Source organism: Erpetoichthys calabaricus, chromosome 4 (assembly GCF_900747795.2).
Source record: "Erpetoichthys calabaricus chromosome 4, fErpCal1.3, whole genome shotgun sequence".
Taxonomy (NCBI): domain Eukaryota; kingdom Metazoa; phylum Chordata; class Cladistia; order Polypteriformes; family Polypteridae; genus Erpetoichthys; species Erpetoichthys calabaricus.
The window spans coordinates 49,312,947-49,334,975 of NC_041397.2; the positions used below are offsets into that span (position 1 = coordinate 49,312,947).

The following is a 22,029-nucleotide window of genomic DNA, read 5'->3' on the forward strand; positions in this document are numbered from 1 at the left end:
GAAAAGTATTGATTTGACGGAGTTAAATTATATTTGTAATAAATCTTGTTTTTTACATGGTCAGTCCATCTAAACAAAAAACCTATGTGATATAGTCAGAATGAAAGTGTTGATGACATTACTTTTTTGGCCAAAGGGAAAATGCAAATGATTTGTGTATGTCACAACCAACCATTTCAAGAAGTTTTACACTAAACATCAAACACCATTATAACGCATGAGATAATAAAGAGATTTATACATTTCCACACAACTCCATGTGGGTTAATATTAAAGCAGGCTGCACTCATGCAAATTGGCATGCACATACATAAATATCATTGCCCCAAGTGTGGATGAGCATGCATATTTGAATAGCAAGCATTTTCACAATATCAACACATAATTTAGTAATTTAGTAGTCAGCATAATACTCTGACGATAGGTAGGGCTGGATGGGTGATAGACAGTGAAACATCACTCTGGTATGCTAAGCTTTGCATTCCAAGAACTTCTGGCACATTCATGTTATGTTTTACAAGCCCATGATGGTTTAAGAAGGCAAGATCCCTAACTAGGTTCACATAGAGGAACATGGCTCACAACTGTGAAAGTCTGGGAACACTGGAAGAATGAATGTGACTTGCAGCCATAGCTATTCAGAAATTGTTGCTTTACGAAGTGCTTCCCGTAGATACAGTACAGAAAGTATGGCTGTGGATCATTCATTGTTAAATAGACATGCCCGTTATCGGGCATAAATCTCATTCAATGTGCATGTCTCAGACTTTACATTCTGTTGCTTGTTACAGAATTATTCTTAATGCCGTTGTGTCAAGTGGCAACAATTACAAGCAGCTTAGTGCAGTATCCGACGTTATGTTTTCTTTCTACTTCTTCTTTTCTTACTAGTATTATTATTATTATTATCATCATCATCATCTTTGAGGTGAAGCCTTAGCATTAGTATCAAAAAACTAGAAAACATCATCATGAGTGGCAATTTGAGACAAGGGGTGATGTAACATCATGACCTCTTTCATTCTCAGATGTGGCTTCCTACCACTCGCTAGGACTGGGATTAGGACACTTCATAACTACTTCTCATGTCCATCCATCCATCCATCCATCCATTTTCCAACCCGCTGAATCCGAACACAGGGTCACGGGGGTCTGCTGGAGCCAATCCCAGCCAACACAGGGCACAAGGCAGGGAACCAATCCCGGGCAGGGTGCCAATCCACCGCAGGACACACACAAACACACCCACACACCAAGCACACACTAGGGCCAATTTAGAATTGCCAATCCACCTAACCAGCATGTCTTTGGAATGTGGGAGGAAACCGGAGCACCCGGAGGAAACCCACGCAGACACGGGGAGAACATGCAAACTCCACGCAGGGTGGGCCCGGGAAGCGAACCCGGGTCTCCTAACTGCGAGGCAACAGCGCTACCACTGTGCCACCGTGCCGCCCACTTCTCATGTCCTACCTCAAATTCTTATACAAGTCAGATTGTATTTCCTAGGAGTCCTGTAATTCCTAGGAGTAATTCTGGGACACTTTATATATAAATAAAAGGTTTTGACTTGTCCTCACAACCACTCGTGCACCGCTTTCTTCATGTCGTTATCTGTCTTGAATCGACAACCAAGCAGATGTTTTCTTAGTGGTCCAAAAAGGTGGAAATCACATGGTGCCAAATCTGGTGAATAAGGAGGATGTGGCAATACCTCAAACCTCAGTTTCTCCAGACAAGCCTTGGTGTTCTTAGCAGTGTGTGGGTAGGTGGGAATTGTCTTGCAACAAAAGGACTCCTTGAGACAGCATTCCCCGACACTTGGATCGAATAACAGGCTTCACATTGGTCTCCAGCAAGTCACAGTAACTTGCACTAGTGACTGTACTACCCCTCGGCATGTAGTGTTCGACATTAAAGTGGTGTACGAGTGGTTGCGAGGACAAGGCAAAACCTTTTATTCTGCTGGAATCTATGCACTTCCAGGTAGGTGGCACAAGTGCATTGGGGAGGTTGGAGACTACATTGAGAAATGGCATTATAGGTTTTGTTAAGGTTCATTCCATTTTCTAACTTTAGCTTGACTCCCCCTCATATATGAGCGCTGGTCTATAAGATTTCAGCCATTCCTCACTTCCTGAACCATTTCTTTAATTTCTTATATAATTTTGCCTTGTTTCTTCTACTGAGGGCCAGCAAACATTTACCAGAGATCTTAACAAGTTTACATTAAATACTTGGGCCCTACTTATTTTCACTTGTTTTATTTTAACTTCCTTCTCTTATTTGCATTAAACCCATTGAGGTTTAAATTCAAATTAAACCCTGTCCTGGTAGTTTTTGCTTTCATTTTCTGCTCTTAATTGAGTTTATATTTCCCTTCCACACTTTTAAAAATGAATACCAATTAGCAAACTTTTGGCATTTCTGTGACACCTGTTCAGATGACACTGCATGGATCTTCACTGATGTCGGGATACTTACTGTACTATTTCTTTGTTCCTTTTGATAATTTCCTCCTGCATTACCAGACAGGTACATGAAAATTTAGCCTGATGAGCTGCTCCTGCAAATGTCTTTTTCAATTGCTACTTATAACTGCCATAAAGATGAAGAAGGTAAGTGAATGCCTGAATGTCACACATTCATTTTATAAGAAGAATACTGCTAGCATTGCTTTAGTAATACCCCTGCTTCTTGGACATTTGCTCATGTGGTTGAGAGTGCAGTGTAGAGTAGAGATGTGACAGTGCTTTACACGTGGCTCAGAAATTCTCAGCCTTAAAATCTAGTGTCATCTCTGCATACCATTATGCACATTTAAAGAGACTGAATGTTTCTGCTATTTCAATAAAGGAAAAGGAATTATGCTTTTCTGGATACCATTTTTTGCAATACACTTGTTTAAGATTAACTGTTGTCAGGCATGCTGAATATGCTGAGCCAATCATTACTGTTATTTGTCATTGTCCCAATGTTTCATTTCAGCTATTTTATTATTTTGTCATCATAATTAAAAACATTGTCTCAGCAAATTTCATATAGTTTAATACAATGAAAACATGTATGAACACAGTGGCTCTCTTTTTTGTTTTGCGTAGCATGTTGGTTTAATATCTTTGGTACAGTTGTGGAAATCGCTGCTATAGCCGCCAGACTTTACTGGATATTAGTTTTCAACTAAAACTTCCTATCACAGAAAATTTTCATTGCAGAGAAACCACCAGGATCGTTGTGGATTGTTGTCAGGTCCAGCAGACGCCAGAGGGAGAGGAAGCAGAAGAGGCTTAGGAAACAACCACATTTACTGAGTATGCTTCTTACCAGTGCAAGATCCATGACTCAGAAAATGGACGAACTGGAACTGTTAATTGCTAGAAATCATTACGTTTGTGACTGCTGTATAATGATAATAACTGAAATCTGGTTTCACCTGATGATTCTGGATCCAGCAGTACAGCTAGCAGGCCATGGAAGGCACTATGGGGACAGAAGCAAAGAGATGCACCCCTAGGCCTGTTAGACCACCTCTCTCTGCTCCTCATTCCAGCATATACCCCTCTTAGGAGAAAAACAAGGCCATACATAAAGTTTGTTAAAATATGGCCTGAGGATGTACTCTCTCGACTACAGGACTGTTTTGCACACTCTGTTTGAGATACATTTGAACATCAGAACTTGGCCCAATACAGAGTTCAGTTCTGTCTTGTATCAAATACTGTGCTGATATTGTCACTGTAGTGAAGCGTACCTGTGTCTTACCCAATCAGAAACCCTGGTCAGGTCCCTCTTCAAAGACCGAGACTCAGTCTTCAAATCAGGTGACAGTGCTTTGTATAGTGCTGCTAGAGTTGAAGTTAAGAGAGGAATAAAAAAAGTTAAGGTGATCTATAAGAAGAGGATAGAAGTCCTTGGCTTGTGTAGCAGGGAATACAGGGCATTACCAACTACACGGACCATGATACAACATCTGAGCACTTGTGGGTCCTTGTTGGCAGAGGAGCTGAATTGCTTCTTTGTGTGTTTTGAGATGGTACATCAACACCCAGTCTCATTCTCTCGGCCCCCTTTAGACTCTAGCGCCCAGACTTTTACTTTAAAGGAGCATAAAGTGAGGCGGGTGCTAAAGTCAGAGAACCTGAGGAAGGATGCTGGTCCCAACGGGATACATGGGAAGGTGCTAAAAGCATGTGCTGATCAGCTCTCACACATTTCAACCAGCATCTTTAATCACTCCCTAAGACAAGCCTTCATTCCACCCTGTCTGAAGTCAATGACCATAATACCTGTACCCAAGAAATCAGACACTGACAGCCTCAATGACCATCACCAATAGCACTTTCTGTATATCTCTCTTTATGAAGTGTTTCGAAAGGGTGGTTTCACAATACATCAAAGTCTGTCTCCCTCCCACTTTAGACACACACCAGTTTCCTTACAGAGCAAACCGGTCCACTGATGATGCCATAGCCATAGCTCTCCATACTGCACTGAGCCACTTGGAACACCAAGGAAGCTATGTGAGGAGTTTGACTTTAGCTCAGCTTTTAATACTATTATTCTGGATATTCCAGTCAGTAAACCGACTAACCTAGGATTCCTTCCACTCTTCTGCGCCTGGATAATGAATGTTCTTAACATTGAAACTCGGCCCCCAGTTTTTCTTAATTCGCTCACGCAGTATCAGTTCTCCACTAGGCTGTGTGCTAAATCCATTGCTGTTTGCCTAATACATCCATGACAGCAGTCCAGCTCACCCTAATAATGTCCTAATAATACATTTGTTGATGACACTACAGTGGTTGGACTCATCTTAGAGGGGAACGAGTCTGCCTACAGAGAGGAGATCCTGAAATTGCCACCTTGGAGGTCAGCAAATAACCCAGCACTGAAAACCACAAAAATGAAGGAAATCATCTTTGACTTCAGAAAAAACACTGTAGACCTGAATCCATATCAACAGAGATTGTGTGGAGAGGGTCCCAGCCTTAAAATTCTTAGGTACCTTCATCTCTGCTGACCTGTCTTGGACTGCAAACACCAAAGCAGGCATTAAAAAGGCACAGTAGTGACTTCTCTTCCTGAGACTGCTTAGGAAGAATAATCTAGATCAAACGCTGCTGGTGAACTTTTACTGCTCCTCCACAGAGAGTGTGCTGACATACTGTATTGCAGAGTGGTGCAGAAGCTGCACTGCAGCAGACAGGAGGGGGCTTCAGCATGTCATCAATGCAGCACAGAAGATTGTCAGCTGCTCTCTGCCTTCCCTACAAGACTTGTATATTTATCGTTGCCTTGGCAGGGAAAGAACATTTTGAAGGATCTCTCACATCCTGGTTTTCACCTGTTTGACCTATTGCCCTCTGGTATGCGCTACAGGTCCATCAAATCAAGGACGAGCAGTTTCTTCCCCAGATCCATAACTACATTGAATCTCAGCATGCACTGACCATCTCCCTCTGTCTCTCTGTCTCGATCCCTCCCTGTTTTCTCTCTCCTTCTCTCTACCTGCTCACCTTTTATTTGGATATGCAGTAATCCTCAGTGTAAAAACCACAGTCTAGTGCAACATTATTTTATTTGTTCCATGTGCAATGTTTTGCGTTATTAGTATTCTTTGTGTAAAATTCATATAATTGGTAATTCATTGTGCAATACCCGCATGATCAATAATATATCTGGCTTAGTAATACCACACTTGTTGCTCAGTGATACTGCATTATTACCTATTGGCATTTTTTATGCATTCTTTTTATTTAGCAGTTTTATATGTAGTACTTTAAAGTTGAGATATAAATGACTGACTGTTTTCTTTTTGTTTTTGTTGCATCTGTAGGAGTAGTTGTTCTGTAATTTTGTTTTTCATGGTATAATGACAATAAAGGCTTCTAATCTAATGACAACCATATTCACAGATCTCTGTACCCACTATTATCCTTTCAAATTCACCAACTGGGTTTAGTAAAACCTAAGATATGATTTCTCCTCTCTCCCCGCTTGTGGGCACAAACACTGCGTTATTGTTGTCTCCACCATCATCACCAGCTAAAATTAATTGCTCAGGGAAATTGCTTATTTCACGATTCCTTTCTTCCTATGTTTCTGGAGTGGCGGACTATAAATCTCCTGAAATCTTTCCAAAACACCACTGTATGCACAATGGTACAACATCAACTCATTACAATATAGGACATTAAACATTTTAATTGTTATACAATAAACTCAGCTAAAATGATCAGCAAATTGCTTTTTTTGGACCACTCCCAATTAACAAAAGTGTCACTGACACTTTGGCCCCTATTATAGGCTTAATACTGTACTTGGCGCTCTAGTAAATATTGATCTAGCTGACCACTGGGCTAGTTTGGCATTTTATAGAAGAGATTGTCTACATCCAGGATGGTATGATGCATTAACAGATGTATATGACTATATAAGAACTATAAGGGATAGCAAGCCAAATAGGGTAATGTAAAAAATGAAGAAATTGCTATGAGCAAAGTAAAAGAAATAATTGAAAAGAGCACTGTCATTATCACCTACTGTACCTTTATGACACATTCATTAACTTGAAGTAACATTGTTAACCAAGATGTTTTATGCAGTTGTAATAAGTGTATATGTTTAATATGTCACTGTGCTCTGTACAAAAAATATTTTATACAGTAAATGTACTTTTCTTTCTACTCACATGTACAGCTAACACAAAGCCAAATTTAGTACACAGGAGTTCACTATATAAGAATTGCTAGACAAGCATTTTAAGACAAGACAAGTTAAGGACAACTGCGAAATGGCCAGTTAGACTGATGACCATTGTATACTATTTCTGCGTGTCAAAATCAGCATGAAGCTGTCCTCTTTGCCTTGTTTGGAATGGCATGATTCACCTAAGTGGGGGCCTGCACATGAAGAAAGAGTATAAAGCCTTGGAACATTGCCCGGGACACCTTTGAAGCTGACGGACGGATTGGAGATAATGTCATCCGATCCGGAAAATCCTTCTAACGCAGCAATGAAAATGGCAGACTCTGTACATCGGGTCCCCACTCCTGAACTGGGTTATTGTCATGGCTTACTTCATCCGTTATGCAGCATAAACCGCCATTAAAGAAAGCTTAGTTATTTCTCCTATGTGATTTCTTACTGCCGTATCAGTAAGGGAGGGGTATCGCCTTTTTATATCATATTTATATAGATTCGGGTTATGTAACACGCCGCAATTACAAAAGAACTCATTCCAACAAGGGAGCTAGTACCCCCTGCTGGATACTAATGGTCCCTAATGGTTATTATAATGAACCTTTAGTATGGAGATATATACTTAAATATTTTAAGTGATCCCTCGCTATATCGTGCTTCGCCTTTCGTGGCTTCACTCTATCGCAGATTTTATATGTAAGCATATTTAAATATATATCGCGGATTTTTTGCTGGTTCACGGATTTCTGAGGACAATGGGTCTTTTAATTTCTGGTACATGCTTCCTCAGTTGGTTTGCCCAGTTGATTTCATACAAGGGACGCTATTGGCAGATGGCTGAGAAGCTACCCAGCTTACTTTTCTCTTTCTCTCTCTTGCGCTTTCTCTGATCCTGACGTAGGGGGTGTGAGCAGGGGGGCTGTTCGCACACCTAGACGATACGGACGCTCGTCTAAAAATGCTGAAAGATTATCTTCACGTTGCTACCTTCTGTGCAGCTGCTTAGTGAAGCGAAATGCTGCACAGTGCGTCGCATACTTAAAAGCTCAAAGGGCACATATTGATTTTTGCATGTTTGTTTTTCTCTGTCTCTCTCTCTCTCTCTCTCTCTGCTCCTGACGGAGGGGGTGTGAGTTGCCGCCTTCAACAGCTTTGTGCCGCGGTGCTTCGCATACTTAAAAGCCAAACAACCCTATTGATTTGTTTGCTAGAGATTGTTTTCTCTATCTATGTGACATTCTGTGCTCCTGACACGCACTCCTTTGAAAAGGAAGATATGTTTGCATTCTTTTAATTGTGAGACAGAACTGTCATCTCTGTCTTGTCATGGAGCACAGTTTAAACTTTTGAAAAAGAGACAAATGTTTGTTTGCAGTGTTTGAATAACGTTCCTGTCTCTCTACAACCTCCTGAGTTTCTGTGCAAATCTGTGACCCAAGCATGACAATATAAAAATAACCATATAAACATATGGTTTCTACTTCGCGGATTTCCTTATTTCGCGGGTGGCTCTGGAACGCAACCCCCGCGATGGAGGAGGGATTACTGTATATCATTTTACTTTTTTCAGTCAGCATACCCTGCCCGGGACTGGTTCCTGCCTTGTGCCCTGTGTTGGCTGGGATTGGCTCCAGCAGACCCCATGTGACCCTGTGTTTGGATTCAGCGGGTTGGAAAATGGATGGATGGATATCTTTTTTCAATATATGTCTGTTTAAAATTATATAGATTTCTGATGATACATTCATTTTTCTTCTTAATGATTTGTGCATCCTTCATGATATGCCACCATACGATGCTGGAGCGCAACCCCCGCGATGGAGGAGGGATTACTGTATTACAATTTTATGTCAGTATGGGCACAACCTAGCCTAAGGAAAGGTCATTTGAATATATGGCACTTGTTAAAAAAAAGTACATAAAAAAATAAAAGTGAGATTTCATATTTAAGATAGTCACTCTGCAGTAAACTAAAATTAGAGGGAGGTAAAATAAAGTATTTCTTCTTTTTTCCTACTGGATCATTTTTATATGACATATTTAAGCGTCTAATTAATAAACAAAATTTTGGTGAAAAGCAAAACAAGAGTTCAAGCAAGCAAAAACAAAGGGAAATAATTTCAGTAAAATGATAACCTCTTTGTAGGTTGACGGGTGGAAAAAAAAAAAAGAACAAAAAAGGAAACAAATAAGAGCAAGTAGTTGCCCCTTCTGGGATGGCATTAACCTCACCAGCTCTTCATATTACAAAGGTTCCACAAAGGCCCCTGTAAAAAACTTTCCCAAGACATAAACTTAGTCTTTTTCATTTAAAATAAAAGGTTCCTACTCATCCCAGAGGCCACAAACAAAAATAAAAAATAAATATATTTCATTTATTTTTTCTAGATTTATGTTCTGAAGTTGCTTATTGACTTCTTCCCTTACTATTCATGGTTTTAGCTAACAAAGATGTGTGTGCCTTGTAAATTTATAGTAAGGTAACTTTGACATGGTCAGCACGGTGGCACAGTGGTTAGTGCTGCTGCCTCGCAGTTAGGTTCACTTCCCGGGTCCTCCCTGCGTGGAGTTTGCATGTTCTCCCTGTGTCTGCGTGGGTTTCCTCCGGGTACTCCGGTTCTCCCACAGTCCAAAGACATGCAGGTTAGGTGAATTGGCGATCCTAAATTGTCCCTAGTGTGTGCTTGGTGTGTGGGTGTGTGTGCGCCCTGCGGTGGGTTGGCTCCCTGCCCAGGGTTTGTTTCCTGCCTTGCATCCTGTGTTGGCTGGGATTGGCTCCAGCAGACCCCTGTGACCCTGTAGTTAGGATATAGCGGATTGGATAATGGATGGATGGATGGATAAGTTGACATCACAGATCAATATAATTGTAGCAGTGACACCTGTGGCATGGAAAAATATTATCTGCAGATGCTCAATGATGTAAACATTGTACGATGGCCAAAAATGTTACAATTCAAAAAATAAAACAAATGTTTAAAGTTTAGAAAAAGGGAAAAAGTTGGAAAATGTGCCCAGAACTCAAAACAATTCTGTAAGATTTTATTGTTCAATGGGCACTGCCATTTCATGGCCATGGATGTGGCATAAGGTTGGACAACATAGCATGCACCTGTCCAGGTTGTGATGTTTGCACTTTAAAGGAAGGTGATGAGAAGAGCAAAGCGTCTGAACATTATGACTTGTCTGGTATAACGCACTTCAAGGAAAAGCAAATATAATAGTTGAGAGGCTTTCCTAGTTTTGACTCTTCTTTTTTTGACTTAGAACAATAGTAACCAGAGTATATCTTACTCCTGTCTGATAAGTAACAATTCTCTGCCTACTTCTTTTGAAATTGACACCAGTTAGTTGTGTTCTAACAATTCAGTAATTTAGAAAAGCTTCATGCCAGATTTAATTTCGTACAAATGCTTTATTATTAAAAAAAACCCTTCATCTGGTTGCCCAGAAGATGCAGGTATTGTCATTTAAAAATGAATCTATCCAAGCTATAAAACCGAGCCAAGTGTAGATGAAGAAATGGTTCACTGTAATTTCAGAAGAACTGCTATCTACAGTTGTGTTGAGAACCACCATCTTCCCTCAAACTTTTTAAAAATTGTTAACCCATCTTTTCTTTAAAACGTTGTGGTATCCAGTAACTTTCCACTCTTTATGAAATAATTAATTGCCCTCTAGCTATCATGGCGTTTCTTTGTCTTTTTAAGTGTACCCAGAACAGTTTAATCAGAACTGCCCAGTTACAGATTTACTGTAATAAAAGAAGCTTATTTGGAAAAATGGCAGAAATTCAGTGATTACATAAAACTAAATACACAGTAGAAACCTCTGTTGAATTTTTCTGATCAGTACAATCACCTGATCTGGAATTGCACAGAGTTTATCTGCAGAGTCAAATATTACAAGTATTCTTCTTTAAGATTCCACTGGTTTTCCCTTCAAAATAAATGAAAATGTACTTTTGAAGAGTGTTTTACAGTGACATTCAACCGCATGCTGTTGATTCTCTAGATTATTTATTAACAAGATTGATGGCTTTGTTAATTTTTTTTTTTATATTAGATTTTTTATAGCCTTCAAATATGCTTTGCCTAATCCTGCATTGCAGATAAGTAATCTACAGTAGGTACTTCTGTTATAAAAAATTAACCTTACTCCAATTGGGAGCACTCCTAAAAAAACAGATTTTAACCCAAACAGTGTCTTCTTAACCAAAAGCAACATCCATATTACTAACCGAGAATGCTAAACCGGATGATGGACGCAGGCACATCCGGCCATGGGCCGTAGCTGCAAAAAGACGTACTGCGCAGGCGCAAAAAGAGTCCGCGAGAGTCGGCTGAGGAGCCGAGAAAGGCAGACAAAAGAGGGCGAGAAGAGGCGGATGAGGGGCCGCGAGAGGCGCAGGCGCAAAAAGAGTCCGCGAGAGTCGGAGAAAGGCGGAGAAAAGAGGGCGACAAAGGCGGATGAGGGGCCGCGAGTGGCGGACAAGACCACAGAAAAAAGGAGTGAGCACATACAAAAAGGAGAAATGAGGCGCAAAGTCAAACGCAGGAAAAGCACGAAACACATTGCACACGAAACTAGACCCGAAAAAAAAAAAAAAAAAAAAAAAAAAAGAGGCTCACGCACAACAGCAAGGCACCCCCCCCCCCTACAGGCACCGGACGGGACACACACCAAGAGGGGGATTCAACAAGCCCATGGAACACAAAAAAAAGAACACAAAACCACCCCACAGACCCTACAAGCGAGGGATGGGACACACACAAAGAGGGGGATTCAACAAGACACAGGAACACAAAAAGAAAGAAGACGCTCGCGCAACAACAATCCTCAACAATCCCCCCCCCCCCCCACATCCATAAGAAGTCACACCCAAAGCCACATATTCTAAAGTGAACGTCAGCACCTTCACACTAGACAGCATAGGTGTCAGCATTGGTGGATCTCCTTACAATAAAGCTCTATTAACCGTTCAACTGCAGAAAAGGAAACATATTAACAGTGACTGCGACCCTCCTTATTACTTATCCATATTTCGGATGCTGAGAAAGAAACAAGTCATGAATACACGGTCACGGGTACAAAACGAAAAGGAAATGATAACAGGAACAAACACACGAACACGAAAGAAACAACAAAATAGACGGCTATGCGGCATAGGTGGATCTCATTACAATAAGGCACTACTAACCGTTCAACCGCAGAAAAGTCTCCATATTAACAGTGAGTGCAATACTCCTTATTACTTATCCATATTTCTAAAAGAAAAAATGTCTCGACTCCAAAAACGCAAAGCTCAACTAAAGCTTCTAACTAACGATGTACCTAAAAGTAAAAACTTTATGAACTGCGTTAGATCCTACAATAGTTCATTTGCTTTTAGTAAATATCAGGCCACCAAAAGGCAATGGCCCATACTGCTTTCCTATATGTGCACAAATACTGCATCGCATTGGAACAGTGCACCCTGAAACAAATCAACAACGCAAATATGCACAAATCTACATCCTGGATCCACATGACGCAAACTATCAATCAAAGTGCTGCATCGCAACAGGCACGGATTCAAAACGAAACACCTCCCGTCTCAGACATACGTTAACGGCAAGGAAGGCTACAACGGGCGTCTCACACAGCACAGGCAAATCGATTACAGCTCCAAAACAACACGTCCCAAATACTACATATGCAACAATGCGCCTCTCAAACAGCACAAGCAAAACATACACCGGGAAAATTCATTCGGATTAATGAATGTCATTTGCAATCATTGTCATTCAGTTCACTTCCCTGAAGAAACAACTGCCAATACAAGTAATACATTTAGACGTTGTTGTCAAAAGGGTCAAATTAGACTGCCTTCTTTACATTCATATACTGAATATCTACAGAACATTCTAACTGACGATGTACCTAAAAGTGAAATCTTTATCAACTGCATTAGATCCTACAAATCGGTATCCACTATGAACATTAACGGTGGCACTGCACGTGACATCCGTCTTGAAAAAATGTTGTTTATTGATGAATGTTCAATGGCATGAAGTCACTTACTCAACACCATTCATAAACTTCTACAAACGTTTATGAATAATAATATTCGATTTGGAGGAAAGGTACTTTTATGAGGAGGAGATTTTAAACAGTGATTAGCTATTCTTCCAGATGCCATGCACTCAGCTATTGTTCAGTGCACCTTAAAATACGCAGACAATTGGCATTGCTTTCAAAAGATACAGTTAGTAAAAAAGATACGATGTCCAGAACCAGATCATAACAATTGCTTATTACAACTGAGAGATGGTACACTCACCAATACAGATGGACTTCAGCCACATATTATTACAATTCCTCAAGCCTTTATCTGCGACGACTTAGTTACAGAGAGATTTGGAACAGCAATCTCATTAGACCAAATGCCCCTTTTAACACAACGCACTATATTATGTCCAAAAAATATTAATGTGGAAAACATAAATACCCAAGTCATTCCATTACTTCCTGGAGAGACACAACTCTTTCTAAGCTCTGACAAAGTTGACTCTGATCACGATAATGACCATCTTCATTGACCTTACAAGTTCTGACCTGGAATTACCTTTTACACTTAAACGGCGTGTACAAAGAAATTTTCCAATAAACCTTTACACTGTGCCACACACTTTATTGTTTGCTTTCTATTTGCATCATCTACACCGTCACACTATTCTATATCTCATTCATACATCACGCTCTTTGTCATTCCCAACACCAGGGGTTGGCGAGCGAAGCGAGCAGGGGGCGGAGCCCCCTAGTTATAGATAAGGTGCAGTCATGTTTTAGATCTGATGACAGCACTGAGACTAAATTAGTAAAAATAATTGGGTGAACTATCTGAGAATGAATATAAACTCTGCTGGTCTCTCACTTTGCTACATGTTAGATCTCAATGTTTTATTTGATATAATAGACAACAGCATACTAATCTACTCCTATGAAAATTGGGGTGATCCTTCCAGTAGTGCTTTAAATTGGTTTCAACCACACACCTCATTTTGTCAGTCTCAGAGACTACGATTCTAAAACAACAAACTTGTTTGTTCAGTTCTACATGGATTTATTGTGTGATTTTTAATGTGATTGATAACCCAAATTATCTTTGATTGTGGGCCATCATTTCTGTGCTTATGTACAGTATATATCTTGACCATTTAAATTTGGCTTAGGTCTATGTCAAGTTTACGATATAGGCCCAACTGTTTAAAAATATATAAAATTGAAGATAAATTGTAAATAGACAGTTTAATTGTGATCAGGATTCATAAGTTAGCCTGCAAGAACAGATATTGAAAAGAGTAGAGACAGATAAATATCAAGGATCAGTGGTAGCCCAAGATAAAAAATTAGATGCAGAGAAAACTCGCAAAGTGCAGTGTGGATGGAACAATTGGAAGAAGGTATCAGGAGTATTGTGTGATCAAACAATTAAGGTGAAGGTTAAAGATAAGGTTTTTAAGACAGTACTAAAACCAGGAATGATGTATGGAGCTGAGACATGGGCAGTAAACAGAGCACGAGAGAAGAGTTTAGATGTGGCAGAAATTAGAAAGTTGGGATGGATGTGTGGAGTGTCAAATAAGGACAGATCAGGAAATGAGAAAATCAGAGGTACAACAAAAGTGGGAGAGATGATAATATGTATATATACAGTAATTGTTTACACATAATTTTATAATTAGATCATGAGTTTGTTCAGTGACTAATAAAAACTCAGTGATCATACATTGAACCAGCATCCTTTTGGCTTAAATTCTGCACCCAAGCCACCTCATCAATACTACCTGCACAATAAATGTCTAACCAGGAAGTGAATCAAAACCTTTTATTTAGGAATTTTAGGAACAGACTTCTATTTCTGTGACACATGTTTCAAGACACTGAGGAAAACTATTTTGCAAGCTTGGCAACATAGGACAAAGAGATAAACTGTAAGTAAACAGCTCTGGTGTTATCGTTGAGTTTTGTCTGAGCTTTCAAAGCCAGATTGATCATGTCACTAATCTTCCATTTTTTACTTAAGAAATGCATGTGTTAGAAAATAAAAAAGAATTTTTTTATATACTGTATATATTTCACTAGGTGAATGTTGTGAGAAACTAAATCAGAGTACCCAGGGAAATAAAACATGCAAATAATAGTGGAATGTGCACAGGAAACAACCAGGAATGGGATATGAACCCAAAACCCTAGATCAGCAATGTAACAGTGCTCATGTTTATAACAATGCAAGACTCACAGCCCACTATTCGTCACTGGTGTTTATGATACTGCAGCAACCCAGCTATGGAAGGACTACTGTGATGCTTATCAGCATAATACATAAATATTGATTATTGACTGAAAGCATTGTAACACATAGACATTTCCTATCCATCCACCCTTTCTGCATCAGCTTCTTTAATGACAGGGTCATGAGGACTGTAAACTAAGTTCAAATAAAAGGGTGATGCAGCAGACACACTCTAAACACAGATTAGCAGATATTTGAATCACTGGTGTCAGACTGAAGGACTACATGCTCTCACCTCACATCATGAGCAAATCACTTAACCTGCCTGAGCTCTGCTAGAGTGCTTAAATGCATCTGTTAGTTGTATTTTATATGTACAAAAAATTGTGTGGGACAGTGTTGAATATGACACATTACATAAAGAGGACTCACATAAAAGAAAGTAAGAGAAATTATGGTTTCATGCCGAGAAAGAGCACCACAGATTAAATGTTTGCTCTGAGGATGTTGATGGAGAAGTTTAGAGAAGACCAGAAGGAGTTGCTTTGCGTCTTTGTGGACGTGGAGAAAGCATATGACGGGGTGCCTCGAGAGGAGCTGTGGTATTGTATAAGGAAGTCAGGAGTAGCAGAGAAGTACGTAAGAGTTGTACAGGATATGTACGAGGGAAGTGTGACAGTGGCGAGGTCTACGGTAGGAGTGACGGATGCATTCAAGTTGGAGATGGGATTACATCAGGGATTGGCCCTGAGTCCTTTCTTATTTGCAATGTTGATGGACAGGTTGACAGACGAGATTAAACAGGAGTCCCTGTGGACTATGAGGTTTGCTGATGACATTGTGATCTGTAGCGATAGTAGGGAGCAGGTTGAGGAGACCCTGGAGGGTGGAGATATGCTCTAGAGAGGAGGGGAATGAAGGTCAGTAGGAACAAGACAGAATACATGTGTGTAAATGAGAGGGAGGTCAGTGGAATGGTGAGGATGGAGAGAGTAGAGTTGGCGAAGGTGGATGAGTTTAAATACTTGGGATCAATAGTACAGAGTAATGGGGATTGTGGAAGAGAGGTGAAAAAGAGAGTGCAGGCAGGGTGAAATGGGTGGAGGAGAGTGTAAGGAGTAATTTGTGACAGACGGGTAACAGCAAGAGTGAAAGGAAAGGTTTACAGGATGGTAGTGAGACCAGCTATGTTATATGGGTTGGAGACGGTGGCACTGACCAGAAAGCAGGAGACAGAGCTGGAGGTAGCAGAGTTAAAGATGCTATTTGCACTGGGTGTGATGAGGATGGTTAGGATTAGGAATGAGGACATTAGAGGGTCAGCTCAAGCTGGACGGTTGGGAGACAAAATCAGAGAGGTGAGATTGCGTTGGTTTGGACATGTGCAGAGGAGAGATGCTGGGTATACTGGGAGAAGGATGCTAAGGATAGAGCTGCCAGGGAAGAGGAAAAGAGGAAGTCCTAAGCAAAGGTTTATGGATGTGATGAGAGAGGACATGCAGGTGATGGGTGTAACAGAGCAAGATGCAGAGGACAGAAAGATATGGAAGAAGATGATCCGCTGTGACAACCCCTAATGAAAGCAGCCGAAAGAAGAAGAAGAAGTACTGTTTTAAGGAAAAGGAAAGTCAACAGTATTTATTTCTATTTAATGGTGCTATTCTTAAATGAATGTGCACAGCACTTGGTAACGTATTGCCTGGCACTAATCAAAATGCCACCTTTACTTTGAAGAGTAATGAATACTACACCAACAGATCCTACCACATCAACTAGAATAGCCAATGACGAGTGCACCTCTGACCATCAGTATGGGCTATCCATAACTAAAGACTAAGTAAGGAGACAACTGAAGAAATGGGATGAGGCAGAGTACAGGAGATAGGTGGAGAAGTTTGTTTCTGTCTGCACCTTTACATCAGCAAAACCTACAAATTGATTATTGACTTTTACCGCACCTAAAAGCCTTTATGTCCAGTCACTATTCAAGGAGTGGATGTAGAGGCGTTCCACTCTTACATAGTACATGGGGTACACATTAATGATGGCTTGGACTGGTCTTAGAACACAAAGGAACTATAGAAGAAAGGTCAGAGCAGGCTGTTCTTCTTTAATGTGGGAAGTGAAATCCTTCACATTCTTTACAACTCTCTGATAGCCAATGTAACTTTCAATGCTGTGGTGGGCTGGGATTGTAGCATCACTTCAAGAGAGACCTACTAAATCAATAAACTAATTAAAAGGGCAGGCTCAGTTATGGGATGCTAGACCCCGTGGATGCAGGAGCAAAGGAAAGAATTAAAACAAAACTGGGTGCCATCATGAACAATGCTACACATCCTCTTTCTGACAAACTAACACTGAGGACTTTTCACCAACAAATTATTCAGCAGAACGTTACTGGGGCTCCATTATACCAAAAACAATACACCTGCATAATGCCTCACAGTGACTGAGAGTACTAAATCAAAAGTTCTCTTTTCTTTGTTTTTAAAATGTTCTTCCTTTTTAGTCAATCTGTGTGTGTTCAGGCCATAGTGTGTGTGTTCAGGCCATAGTGTGTGTGTGTATATATATATATATATATATATATATATAGTAGCAGATAGAGGCGTGGTCCACCTCTTGAACCCTCAGGTACCACTCTGAACACCAGGTGAATGTACAATAATTATTTATTTTACTGTTACACTGTGCACAAAACACCCTCAACTCCACACTCATATAAACACTATTCTCTCAATACAAATACCAATCCTCCTCGCCCAGACACTTCGCCCTCCTACCTCCCAGCTCAGCTCAGTGTCTGGGCTTTCCCACAGTCCTTTTATATCCCCTGACCCGGAAGTGGTTCCCGTCCAAACCCACAAGTCCTTATTCCCTCTGGGTCAGGGTAAACAATCCTTTTCTTCAGCCCGGGAGCACGTCGTTCCTTCCTGTCACGTGATGATGATGCACTCCCGGGTTATAGGGCACATAAGAGCCCACTAGCCCCCCTACAGCGACTCCCGGTGGCCCCCAAGGTATCCAGCAGGGCTGTGTATACAAACTACAAAGTCCATGAGGCCCTGCTGGAACTCGGGGCACGATCATGCTGTCCGGAGGGCTCCTCCTGGCGGCCTGGGGATGGCGACCGGAGTCTGTAGCTGGCCGTCCATCACAATATATATATATATATATATATATATATATATATATATATATATATATATATATATATATATATATTTATATATATTTATTTTTTTATCTATTTATGTACTTATATCTTATTTAAATAGCTTCTGTAAAAAGCCAACGTTCCCCTTGGGGACAAATCTATCTATCTACAGTATCTATCTAATTAATGTTGTCTTTATGTTTTTTATTTACATTGATATTTTATTTGTGTGAGGTTCACCCAATCAAATTCCATGTAACCAACATTGCAATGAGAATGATGCATTAAATTGCCAGATCACCAAAATATCAAAAACCCATCATTATTTCATCATCTGATAATGGAATCAGATAAAACAGTTTTTAAAAGAAGAAAAATGTAGCCTTTAGATTGTTTGCTTCCTTCATCATTTACTATGCTCCCAGATTGAAGACCATCACAGAGTCCCTGATCACAATCCTCTTATAGTTCAAACCTGTTTTCTGGCAACATAATAAATTACAGAAGGCATTATTGCTCAGACAAATTAACTATTTAAAAGAAATTACTTTACATGCAGGTTCAAAAGTATTAGTCATAATAAGGGATTATATAGTGACCTTCTCTTCCTCAGATCATGAGTACCTTAGTTTTGGCAAAGAAGACTAGGAGTGTTCATGTGGCTTTCTCTTCCTACATATCTGCAGAATAAGCCAACTGACTCTGACACTTAGTAAATAGTAGTCTTCCTCTGACACCTAAATTCATTTCTGCAAATCCACAGAGGGTTTAGAACCCTTTTTCTGTATTCCAAGAGTTTCAGGGAAAAAAAAAAACTATGCCAGTCAGGCTATATTATTGTTTCAAGCTGTTATTACATATGAAACGAAAAGGCGACAAAGGCTGTATCCAAATTAGATTACTTTCCCTTAGAAATCATATCTCGGACATTTATTTACTCCTGGGAGAGACTGCATTTTTTTTTTATTTCTTCTGAAAAAAATAGTGTAATCCCCTCAGAGTGTTATCAGTTTTAATAATTTGTGGGGTTTTTCTTGCTTTTTTTGCGTGACATGCTCTATGGAAAAAAATCTAAAACACCATCAAAACAAGGCCTGGCTTTACTCAGCAAAAAGATTCTTTTGGGGAGACTTACAGTGCCTCTTTAAAGTATTCACCCCCTTGGAACTTTTACATTACATTTTATTGGTATACAACATTAAATCACAGTTGATTTAGTTTTGCCTTTTGACACTGATCAACAGAAAAAAATACCTTCAGTGTCAAAGTGAAAAAAGGTCTAAAAAAGCAAATATAAAGCACAAAATAATTGATTGCATAAGTGTTCACTCGTTTTAATGTGACACAACTAAATCTTGTTTTGAGTCCGTCTTGACTTACAGTATGTTCTCCTGGAAAGGTTTGGAAGTTTCAATGCCAGCAGCAAAAACAGAACAAACCAAATTGTAAAATGGAGCAGTAAAAAAACAAGGTCTTAAGAGGTCAGTCTGATAGCAGAGCATATTCTGTTACACAGAACTCACCCACTTCATTCTCAATTTGTTGTTGCCATCAGGTCACAGGCCCAAGGCCCCAAGAAAAAAACGCAACCACACTAAATACTCCGTCATACCAACTGCTCCTAATCTTCTAAGCTTAACTTTAGTGAGCATTCACAGGCTTAAATCATGGGTTGACCAGTTGTTATTTGTATCTATCATTAGTCAGGTTTTAATTGTGGTTTAATTTTTACATGTAATATGCAGAATCTGATATTACACCCTAAGTAATATGTTTACTGCTATATTTTATTTATTTGTACACAACGTAAGTTTGATAACCTTTGTTCTTTGTGATGTGTTTTCATTGTTACATCATTGTCTCTCAGGTTTGTCAGCAAGTTTTACAAATTTTCCTCTTGGAACAATAAAAATGAATTGAGTCATCTCTGGTGCATCCATTTGGTTTTAGAAGTATCATCATTAGTTCAATACTGGCCACCTGTCTGGGGTTTTAATTGACTGTACTATAAATGCTCCTGTATCGGGAAGGGCCTGTGATATCCCGTGTAGTGGGAAAGTGGCCCCAGCTTACACTCTGGACATCTGATAATTTATGAACGGAACAGGAATAGCCGAGAGATGAGACACAGACAGAAATCGAAGGGTGAATGGTGCAAGTTTATTTACAAGAGTGCTGTACAACTAAAATGCAGTAGTGTCAGGTGGGCTTTGAGGCACAGTCCTTCAGCACTGACACTCCTTCAAAAATAAATAAAAATAAAAAAAAAGGAAAAATATGGTGTATTTACAAAAACAGTGCACTCCCATAAAAACTACAAAGCACAAACACCACAAAATAAAGGTAGTCTTCTTTCTTTAGCTCGGGTTCAAGAAGCTCCTCCAATGGAAAAAGGAAAAAAGAAAAAGAAAAACAAATGCACAAGAAAAAAAATAAGTGTGTATATATACAAAAAGAAAAAAAACGATTGCACCAAACCCAAAATCAAAACTATCCCAACACCAAATAAGTATGTATACCTCCACCAAAAATTATCACTAGGAGATATATAACTATATATACAAAATAATATTTACAAAGCTGCCAAAATCACAACAGCTCCTCCAATTGCTCAGCAGTGCTTACTCCTACCTCGCCTTTAGGTCCACTGATGACCTCTGTTGGCCGGCAACTCCTTAAATATAACTGGCAAGATTATCCAGCCAATCTGCCACCCCGTCTACCTATCCAGATAGACACTAGCACGTTCACACCACACGCCACGACACACCCTGAGCAACTTTGTATTTAAACTCAAACCCCCTGCCGGTCGCGTGCGTATGCCAACCCCCCCAGATTGGATGGCCCACGGCTATGCTGAGCTCAAACACACCAGTTGCAGTAAATTAAATTTGTGTCTGTCCAGGTAGACACTAGCACGTTCACACCATGCGCCGCAACATGCTCAGAGCACCTTTGTATTTAAATTCAAACCCCTGCCGGTCACGTGCATAAGCCACCCCCCAGACTGGACAGCCTATGACTATGCTGAGCTCAAGCACACCAGTTGCAGTAAATTAAATTTATTCACAATAGGGGATCCCCATCTCTGACTTGCTTTGCACCTTACACCATCCTGTGCTGGCCAGGCTGCAAGGACACCGGCATGTAAAACTGAACATGTGCGGAGGAGCCCGTACTAGCCATTATACCGGCTCTACATGTGCCCAGACTCACCGTGCCCACCCACTACACAGACCCTCGTTCCCGTAGCAAAGCCTTCAACACACAAATGGTAAGCACACTTTCTTTAAGCTACCATACTTTTAACCTTACAAATACTGCTGCTCAGTTTAAGGCTTCGTAACTTAAATTTGGTAATGCGCGACAGGGTCAACTACTGGTGAGTAAGTACAGTGTCGTAACCTACACAATGAAGACAAAGGAACACTCCAGGCACCTCTGTGAAAAGGTGATTGAAAAGCTCAAGTCGGGATGAATACAAGAAAATATCCAAGTCAATGAATATACATTTATATCATGGCACAGCTGTAAATCTGCAGAGAGTGGACCATTCACAAACTTTAAGAAACAATGCAAGAAGAAGGCTAGTGAGGTAGGCCACCAAGAGATCTATAAGAACTCTCTAGGAGTCACTAGCTACTCTACAGTATTACCTAAAGACTTCAGTGCACATGTAGGGAAAAACATGGATACTCAAAAAGGCGCAACTTTCAATGATTGACTAGGTAGAATTGAAGTCTAATCTAAGGCCACTTAGTTAAAAACAGGTAGTGAGCTGAGAATTGATTGAGATTTGGTGGTTAGCTGGCTAAGGCAGATGCATCCCTCTGCTGAAAAGACTTTGAAGACCCAAGCAGGTAGTGAAGTTATCCTTGGGAATGGCTAG

General features: G+C 40.1%; 1 protein-coding gene across 1 annotated transcript in view; it reads right to left on the bottom strand.

Moving 5' to 3' along the window:
- ptchd1 (patched domain containing 1) overlaps positions 1-22,029 on the bottom strand; it is a 167,347-nt gene that overhangs the window by 120,795 nt on the left and 24,523 nt on the right. The window lies entirely within an intron of this gene.